We start from the raw sequence: 10,178 nt of genomic DNA on the forward strand, positions 1-10,178 counted from the left end.
AGCTCCCTAAGGAAAAATGCTCTTATTAAAACTAGTGTCTGCTCATTCTGTTTGAGGCCAGTGTTTGGTGACTGTACAAGTGTACGCAGGTAGCCCCATTCAGCGTCAGGCAGGCTCGTTGGTCTAGGGGTATGATTCTTGCTTCGGGTGCAAGAGGTCCCAAGGTTCAAATCCCGGAAGAGCCCTCTCACCTTTAGTATGAGTTCAAGGCTTCTCTGACTCTGTATGCAATTGCATGTGATACCACAGGAAATCTTCTTAATTTTTTTTTTCTTTTTTTAAGCTGGGTGATAAAACAAATTGTGCTCTTCTTGGTGTATGAAAGGCATTGTTTTCCCATAGAAGTTGACGGAGAAGAAAGCTCATTCTGACGGGGAAGAAAGCTCTTTCAGAAGCTCAAGCCCGCTTGAATGAGTCCAGTCAGAAGCGAGACTTGCTGAAGTTCTCTCTGGAGCAGAGACTCAGTGAGTTGCCCAAAAATCACCCGAAGGGTAATCTGATTATGGAGGAGTTAGTTATGTTGTCCTCCCCACCTCTCAGCCCCTGCCAAAGCATGATGTTTTCAACCACTTCATAGTCTGGCCATTTACTTTTCTTTATCAACCACTTCATAGTCTGGCCATTTACTGCAACCCACATAGTACTTGACGTCACGTTCTGCAACTTTTTTCGCAGGTCTGTAGATGCTGTAGTGGGATTCAAATCATTTTAAATCGCTCTTAACTAAATTACTGTGGCTCTTTTGCAGAAACGCTAAGCACAGGTATACTTGTTGTTCCGTGGAGTTTCTTTGAACAACTTTTCATTGACTTTTTGCAGCATCGGCTTAGAGCTTGCGCAACAAGCATGCCCTAGTAACAGCCTCCCTAGGTGGGAGGCTGATGCCTTTTAGTTCAAAGTCAAGCCTACGGCATAGCCTATATGCGGCTGTTTACATTTAGAGCCCGCCATTTCTGTTCCATGTGTTTTTCTCCAATTACACAGCCATTTTGGTTGTATGGACAAAACAAACGTATCAATGATGTTTTTCGATGACTAGATTCATTTATAGTTCATGACTCTTTCCCACCTGTTTTGTTTGTAGTCTGCCTCGCTGCTTTCGTACGCAAAGCCTTCGTCGTAGGTCCAGTGCAAAAGCAAGAAGTGGCTTTTTCCCCTTAGGCCACTGGGCCTCTTGCGCACAGTGCTTTGTGTAATTTCAGCCTGAAAGGGCACATGCACGGGCCAAGGTTATAATCGTTAACGAAAACGAACGAAAAAACGAAAACTAGGTGGGAAAAAACATTGTCGTTAACTAAAATAAAAATAAAAACGAGGCATTACAAAAAAACGATAACTAACTAAAACTGTAATGTGTGTTTGGCAAAACTAACTAAAATAAAATAAAATAATAGAGTAAATGTCCTTAGTTTTCGTCTTTGTCAATGTCTTTAATTTTTAACGCTATTTAAAACACGCAGTGTATTCGTTCAGCTGCATTTCCTTTCCCTGCTCTCCCTCCGTCTCTCTGTCACATGCACGCGCGCACACACACACACACACACAGCCCCTCCCCTCCGTGCACACCGCGTCTCCATGAAAATGAGGGTTCGACGTTGAAAGCAAGTTCGCGAAAGGTTGGTATCTCGTGAACACCTTTACACAAACACACATTAAAAAGTGGTGCAAAATTTTTTTTAATTCTGAATACATTATTGTCTGTGTGTTAATGTCGACCCGAGAAGCGATTGCGCCTTCTTTAGAAAGTTAACTAGTCGCAAATTTGAGGTAAAATGCACTTGGGTTGTCGATGTCAAATATATAAGCTGTGATTCAAATATTAATTAATGTTATGTCATTATTCAATACAGATGAGTAGCCGGTCCGACATTAATTTTATGGCCCGCGTCATGCAAAAGATGAATGCACTTTTTATTTTATTTTTAGTTCAAAGGTTGTGCGAATGTTAGACAGTGTGCCTTATATGTAGCCTATATGTTTAATAACGCGGAGTCGGACGCTTTGGATAATCCGTGGGTCAATTAATAAAAAATAACATTTATCATCGTCATTGCGATGTGTGTGGAATGTTTAATGTAGCTTTATATAGCTACTTGATATCTCCGAAATGTAACCATTAACTTGATAAGCGCAACAAATAGCGAAACAAGCGGTAAAGCTGTCAGTTTGTGTGTGCTAGGCAGAGCTCGTGCATTCAGAGCTGCGAACTTTCAATTGCGTAATTTAAATATCACACTTTAATTATTTATAGCTCATAACTTATAAAAAATTAAATAAAACAAGGTGTTATTACTATATGACAAATGATAGACAGCTATACAGCGCGCGAGGACTGAATTGAGCTCTCTTTCGCGTCTGAATGGACAAATACACAGCATTATGTATAAATGTCCGTTTTGGAGAGTATTCATGCAAACACAGTCAGTTATGTCTTTACAGAACATACAGTTGTGAGAATATCGGATGTGCATCAGTGCAATTGGATCTGCAATCGGTCTTAAAGTGACAGTGCGTAATAAACCTAATGCCGTCTGTGCACTTAATATCAATCAAACAACAAAATAAAAAGAGAAAAGAATTCACTGCTCTTTAATGAGAAATAGCCTGTATTTGCTCAATGATTTTCTCCATGTATTTTGAGTTTTTTAATACTCTTGAGTATTATTTTTGTTTTAATACATTTTAATCTACTTTTTTGTTCCAGATTTTTTTAATTTTTATTTTCATATTCAGTATTACTTTAAATCGGACAAAGACTAGCAATACTTACCTTGCAAGGAGGCTTTTAATACTCTGTTTGGGTATGAACTCTTTTTTTGTGCTTAATTTTAATAATTAATATTGCTCGAAAACTGTTAATCCACTTTTTTGTTCCCAATTTTGTTTCACGTTCAGTATTAGCCTACTTTAAATAGGACAAAGACTAGCAAGACTTACCTAGCAAGATAGGCAATACACAATATTTCTTACTTATTTAGAAATGCAGTTTATGTCGTCTTTAGTCTATTTGCTATTTAGTTTTTTTTCCTGGCACACGTCACTTACACATTTTGCACTTTACTGCGGAGTCTTGTGCAGACTGTTTACATATTTGTGCCCATATGTACATTTTATGTACTGGTTTTATTGTTGAATAGATATATCTAAAATTGTATGATGTTTTCGTTGAGTTATTATTACACAATTCTTTTTCTGACCTTTTTGAATCTTGCCCCTGACAAATAACCCAAAATCCAAAAAAAGACTAAAACTAACATTAAAACTAATAAAAACTAAACTAAAACTAAGCATTTTCAAAAAATAAAAACTAAACTAAACTAGCAAACCCACTTTTAAAACTAATTAAAACTAAACTGAATTTGAAAACAAAAATTCAAAACGAAATAAAAATAAAAACTAATGAAAAATGCAAAACTATAATAACCTTGGCACGGGCAGGCAAGAATGATTCACTGACAGTCTGATGCACACAAAAACCCACCACCACAGCTATCCGAAGTTTGTCCATTCTATGCTAACTCAGATCTTGTGGTCATTATTGCTTTGAACAAACCATCCTTGAATTTGCGGAACATCCAACTTAAACATAGTCAATTGAAGATGACCCAGGTCGGACTTGGAGCCACAATCTCCAGCTCCGGAGGAGGCTGATGCCTTATCCATTAGGCCACTGGGCCTCGTCTAGCATGCTTTTCCTTTGATCAGTAATATGCCTTCAAGGGGTTTCTAACGCTCGAATAACTACACTTTTGTATCTCGACGCCAGGTCGTGCTCCGTCTTTGAGATGGGCTTCACTGAATTTGTGGCGCCCTCCCGAAAGACTTATTGTAGAAGAGGCTCGTTGGTCTAGGGGTATGATTCTTGCTTTGGGTGCGAGAGGTCCCGGATTCAAATCCTAGACGAGCATGGGGATTTCAGAAAGAGCAGCAAGGTTGGATCCTTCCTTTTGCAGCACTGAGCCAAACTCAAAACTGTCATGTTTTTGAAACCCTTATTACTGCTTGTGTTCATCTGTACTACAACATAGCCAAGATTCAGCCAGATGACAAGCGCTTATTTCCTTTCACAGAATGTACTCAGAATCGCTGCCTGCCAGGGAGTGTGGCTCCCTAACGACAAACGCTTTCTATTAAAACTAGTGCCTTCCCATTCTGTAAGAGGCCAGCATTCAGTGACTCTACAAGTGTACGCAAGTAGCCAAATCTCTTGCCAGTCAACCTCGTTGGTCTAGGGGTATGATTCTCGCTTTGGGTGCGAGAGGTCCCAGGTTCAAATCCCGGACGAGCCCAGCCGTTTCAGAACAAGCAGCCAGTCCGATGACAAACGTTTATTTCCTGCACAGAAAGTACTCTGAATTGCTGCCTGCCAGAGAGTGTAGCTCCCTAAGGACAAACGCTCTTATTAAAAACAGTGTCTGCTCATTCTGTTTGAGGCCAGTGTTCGGTGACTGTACAAGTGTACGCAAGTAGCCAAACCCAGCGTCAGGCAGGCTCGTTGGTCTAGGGGTATGATTCTCGCTTCGGGTGCGAGAGGTCCCGGGTTCAAATCCCGGACGAGCCCTCTCACCTTTATTATGAGTTCAAGGGTTCTCTGACTCTGTATGTAATTGCATGTGATACCACTGGAAATCTTCTTCATTTTTTTTTCTTTTTTTAAGCTGGTTGATAAAACAAATTGTGCTCTTCTTGGTGTATGAAAGGCATTGTTTTCCCTTAGAAGTTGACGGAGAAGAAAGCTCATTCTGACGGAGAAGAAAGCTCATTCAGAAGCTCAAGCCCGCTTGAATGAGTCCAGTCAGAAGCAAGACTTCCTGAAGTTCTCTCTGGAGCAGAGACTCAGTGAGTTGCCCAAAAATCACCCGAAGGGCAATCTGATTATGGAGGAGTTAGTCATGTTGTCCTCCCCACCTCTCAGCCCCTGCCAAAGCATCATTTTTTCAACCACTTCATAGTCTGGCCATTTACTTTTCTTTATGCAATTGCATGTGATACCACAGGAAATCTTCTTCATTTTTTTTTTCTTTTTTTAAGCTGGGTGATAAAACAAATTGTGCTCTTCCTGGTTTATGAAAGGCATTGTTTTCCCTTAGAAGTTGACGAAGAAGAAAGCTCATTCTGACGGAGAAGAAAGCTCATTCAGAAGCTCAAGCCCGCTTGAATGAGTCCAGTCAGAAGCGAAACTTGCTGAAGTTCTCTCTGGAACAGAGACTCAGTGAGTTGCCCAAAAATCACCCGAAGGGCAATCTGATTTTGGAGGAGTTAGTCATGTTGTCCTCCCCACCTCTCAGTCCCTGCCCAAGCATCATGTTTTCAACCACTTCATAGTCTGGCCATTTACTTTTCTTTATCAACCACTTCATAGTCCGACCATTTACTGCAACCCACATAGTACTTGACGTCACGTTCTGCATCATCAGAGGCTGATGCTTTGGGAAAATTGAACTTTTTTCGCAGGTCTGTAGATGCTGTAGTGGGATTCAAAGCATTTTAAATCGCTCTTAACTGAATTACCCGTGGCTCTTTTGCAGAAACGCTAAGCACAGGTATACTTGTTGTTCTGTAGAGTTTCTTTGAACAACTTTTCATTGACTTTTTGCAGCATCGGCTTAGAGCTAGCGCAACAAGCACGCCCTAGTAACAGCCTCCCTAGGTAGGAGGCTGATGCCTTTTAGTTCAAAGTCAAGCCTACGTCATAGCCTATATGCGGCGGTTTACATTTAGAGCCCGCCATTTCTGTTCCATGTGTTTTTCTCCAATTACACAGCCATTTTGGTTGTATGGACAAAACAAACGTATCAATGATGTTTTTCGTTGACTAGATTCATTTATAGTTCATGACTCTTTCCCACCTGTTTTGTGTGTAGTCTGCCTCTCTGCTTTCGTACGCAAAGCCTTCGTCGTAGGTCCAGTGCAAAAGCAAGAAGTGGCTTTTTCCCCTTAGGCCACTGGGCCTCTTGCGCACAGTGCTTTGTGTAATTTCAGCCTGAAAGGGCACATTTACGGGCAGGCAAGAATGATTCACTGACAGTCTGATGCACACAAAAACCCACCACCACAGCTATCCAAAGTTTGTCCGTTCTATACTAAGTCAGATCTTGTGGTCATTATTGCTTTGAACAAACCATCCTTGAATTTCTGGAACATCCAACTTAAACATAGCCCATTGAAGATGACCCAGGTGGGACTTGAAGCCACAATCTCCAACGCCGGATGCTGATGCCTTATCCATTAGGCCACTGGGCCTTGTCTAGCATGCTTTTCCTTTGATCAGTATTATGCCTTCAAGGGGTTTCTAACGCTCAAACAACTACACTTTCGTATCTCGACGCCAGGTCGTGCTCCGTCTTTGAGATGGGCTTCACTGAATTTGTGGCGCCCTCCTGAAAGAATTAATGTAGAAGAGGCTCGTTGGTCTAGGGGTATGTTTCTCGCTTTGGGTGCGAGAGGTCCCATGTTCAAATTCTTGACGAGCCCGGGGATTTCAGAAAGAGCAGCAATGTTGGATCCTTCCTTTTGCAGCACTGAGCCAAACTCAAAACTGTCATGTTTTTGAAACCCTTATTACTGCTTGTGTTCATCTGTACAACAACATAGCCAAGATTCAGCCAGATGACAAGGGCTTATTTCCTTGCACAGAACGTACTCAGAATCGCTGCCTGCCAGGGAGTGTGGCTCCCTAACGACAAACGTTTTCTATTAAAACTAGTGCCTTCCCATTCTGTAAGAGGCCAGGATTCAGTGACTCTACAAGTGTACGCAAGTAGTCGAATCTGTTGTCAGTCAGGCTCGTTTGTCTAGGGGTATGATTCTCGCTTTGGATGCGAGAGGTCCCGGGTTCAAATCCCGGACGAGCCCAGCAGTTTCAGAACAAGCAGCCAGTCCGATGACAAGCGTTTATTTCCTGCACAGAATGTACTCTGAATCGCTGCCTGCCAGAGAGTGCAGCTCCCTAAGGACAAATGCTCTTATTAAAAATAGCGTCTGCTCATTCTGTTTGAGGCCAGTGTTCGGTGACTGTACAAGTGTACGCAAGAAGCCCCATCCAGCGTCAGGCAGGCTCGTTGGTCTAGGGGTAGGATTTTTGCTTCGGGTGCAAGAGGTCCCGGGTTCAAATCCCGGACGAGCTCTCTCACCTTTAGTATGAGTTCAAGGGTTCTCTGACTCTGTATGCAATTGCATCTGATACCACAGAAAATCTTCTTCATTTTTTTTCCTTTTTTTAAGCTGGGTGATAAAACTAATTGTGCTCTTCTTGGTGTATGAAAGGCATTGTTTTCCCTTAGAAGTTGACGCAGAAGAAAGCTCATTCTGACGGCGAAGAAAGCTAATTCAGAAGCTCAAGCCCGCTTGAATGAGTCCAGTCAGAAGCGAGACTTGCTGAAGTTCTCTCTGGAGCAGAGACTCAGTGAGTTGCCCAAAAATCACCCGTAGGGCAATCTGATTATGGAGGAGTTAGTCATGTTGTCCTCCCCACCTCTCAGCCCCTGCCAAAGCATCATGTTTTCAACCACTTCATAGTCTGGCCATTTACTTTTTTTTATGCAATTGCATGTGATACCACAGGAAAATATTCTTCATTTTTTTTCTTTTTTTAAGCTGGGTGATAAAACAAATTGTGCTCTTCCTGGTGTATGAAAGGCATTGTTTTCCCTTAGAAGTTGACGGAGAAGAAAGCTCATTCTGACGGAGAAGAAAGCTCATTCAGAAGCTCAAGCCCGCTTGAATGAGTCCAGTCAGAAGCGAGACTTGCTGAAGTTCTCTCTGGATCAGAGACTCAGTGAGTTGCCCAAAAATCACCCGAAGGGCAATCTGATTTTGGAGGAGTTAGTCATGTTGTCCTCCCCACCTCTCAGCCCCTGCCCAAGCATCATGTTTTCAACCACTTCATAGTCTGGCCATTTACTTTTCTTTATCAACCACTTCATAGTCCGGCCATTTACTGCAACCCACATAGTACTTGACGTCACGTTCTCCAGCATCAGAGGCACAACACGATTGTTAGCACAACACGCTAGTAACTCGCTAGCCTGTTAACGCGCCACCCGTGCGCTCAGTTATTTATTTATTTTTCTCTTGCGCGCCCGCGCCTTCTGAGTTCATAAAAAGCCCAGGTGAGTAAGAATCAGTCAACAAATACAGTGAGTAATGTCTTGTCCTGTTATTGTAACCTGCACTTCATGTTACATGTTTAGCATAGCCTTCCCCGTCGGCAATATAGGGTTTATATGTGATAAATGCAAGGAGACAGTCAGGCTGACGGAGAAGATTTCAGAATTAGAAACACGAATCCAAACTTTAATTGAGGATAGTAAGTGTGCTAGAGCTTTAGATACTATTTTGGATGCGCCTAGCATAGTGAACCCTTTACATCATTCGGTTCCGGCTGAATTATTGCCTGTACAGCCAGGCAGATTGGTGACAGTGAGGGATCGCTCGAGTCGCGGATCAAAAAACCACTCTTCCGTTCCGATTACCACAACAAATCGATTTGCCCCACTCAGTGAAACACCCACTGAGAATTCTGTTGATTGTGCCCTGGTAATTGGCGATTCTATTACACGGAACGTGAAAATAGGGACACCAGCCAACATAGTCACATGTTTGCCGGGAGCCAGAGCGCCTGACATCAAAGCAAATTTAAAAGTGCTGGATAATGCTAATCGTAAATTCTCTGAGATTATTATTCACATCGGCACTAATGATGTTCGACTTCGCCAGTCGGAGATCACCAAAATTAACCCTCTGGGGACGGATTGGGCGGTACCGCCAAAAATGGCATACTTTTACAAATGTGTAATTATCTTAAAAACTATTAATGATAGAGAGGTGGCGTCTTTTTTTGCCGTCTTCCTCAGATTCCGCTGAAAACAGTGATAACAAACTTACCCGGCTTGTATACACACTTCCTTGTTGCGCAATACCACTAGGTCAAAGGCCAATGAAATCGATGTTGTTTGGCAGATTCACGAGCAACAACCAATGGAAAAATTGCCGATGGAGGAATATTTTTCTTACCCAATCAGAGGAAGGTTACCATGACGTATTCTAGCAAATCGGAGGACTCTGTAGCCTTGCAAGGGGTGATATACTATTACGCAAACAGCGTTGAGTGGCAGAGACTACAGAAAGCGAACGGACGGGCCGTCGAGTATAAACAAGGCTTTACGGAGCGCGAGCGCACAGAGATATGAGAGAGAGACAGAACAATTATAATATATTTATATATACACATACAATTATAGCATTATTTATTGTTTTAGCACTTTTATGATGGCAAGCAGTAAACGATTTACGGTGGAACAAGCTCTGGAACAATTACTGGAGAGTGACGAGGAGAAAGCATTGCTTAGAAAATTCTAAGCATTCCTGAGGAAAACGCCTGGGACTATTTGTAAATAAAGTTAAATTTTTCATTGTTCTTTACACATTTTATTTAACAATTACACATGTTCGTCAAGCAAAGGCTTTGACAAATATATTTTTTGTTCAAAAACTGTTCACTATTGTTGTGTGATGTGTGATTTTCAGAAATAAATGCCAAAAAACGAATTTCCGTTTTTGAAATTCTCTAGTTTATTGTACATTTTCACTCATACTTCCTTTATAAACATATTACATGGGTGCCTATGTTAGCTTAGGGTCTTCTGCATCCATAGATACCAAACACATGGTGTTCCATCTCCATTACATATAGTTTATAACCCCAAATATAAAAATAGAGAAAACGGACCAAAAAGAGCTAGTCCCCAGAGGGTTAACATTAAAGAGGTGTTTGAACTCGCAAGTACGATGTCAGGCACTGTAATTTGCTCTGGCCCCCTTCCTGTTCGAAGGAGTGATGAGATAGTTAGTAGATTGTGCTCACTCAATGGCTGGCTGTCTAAGTTGTGTCCGCAAAATAATATAGAATTCGTAGACAATTGGAAAAGTTTTTGGGGCAAACCTGGCCTGTTGAAAAGAGATGGTATTCATCCCTCCTGGGATGGTGCTGCTCTTCTCTCTTGTAATTTGGCTCATAGTCTTAGAGATAAAACATGACAATCTGGGGCTCAGGTCAGGAAGCAGACAAACTGGCTAAACCAACCGTCTGCTAGCGGCCTCGCGTCACCAAGGTCAGATAAATCCCATCACATAGAGGCTCTTTCACCTAGATAGCATCATATAGAGACTGTGTCTGT

At 41.9% G+C, this 10,178-nt stretch overlaps 3 non-coding genes across 3 annotated transcripts; all 3 read left to right on the forward strand.

The window, feature by feature from the left end:
* The first annotated feature begins 4,489 nt into the window (after nucleotides 1-4,489).
* On the forward strand, nucleotides 4,490-4,561 carry trnap-cgg (transfer RNA proline (anticodon CGG)). Its single transcript has one exon. It is a non-coding gene; the product is annotated as a tRNA-Pro (tRNA).
* Nucleotides 4,562-6,783: 2,222 nt separating this feature from the next.
* On the forward strand, nucleotides 6,784-6,855 carry trnap-ugg (transfer RNA proline (anticodon UGG)). Its single transcript has one exon. It is a non-coding gene; the product is annotated as a tRNA-Pro (tRNA).
* A 200-nt stretch (nucleotides 6,856-7,055) lies between these two features.
* trnap-cgg (transfer RNA proline (anticodon CGG)) lies at nucleotides 7,056-7,127 on the forward strand. The gene has a single exon. It is a non-coding gene; the product is annotated as a tRNA-Pro (tRNA).
* Nucleotides 7,128-10,178: the final 3,051 nt, after the last annotated feature.

Source organism: Siphateles boraxobius, unplaced genomic scaffold, assembly GCF_051911475.1.
Source record: "Siphateles boraxobius isolate OS27281-9 unplaced genomic scaffold, OSU_SipBor_1 1, whole genome shotgun sequence".
In the NCBI taxonomy this organism is placed as follows: Eukaryota; Metazoa; Chordata; class Actinopteri; order Cypriniformes; family Leuciscidae; genus Siphateles; species Siphateles boraxobius.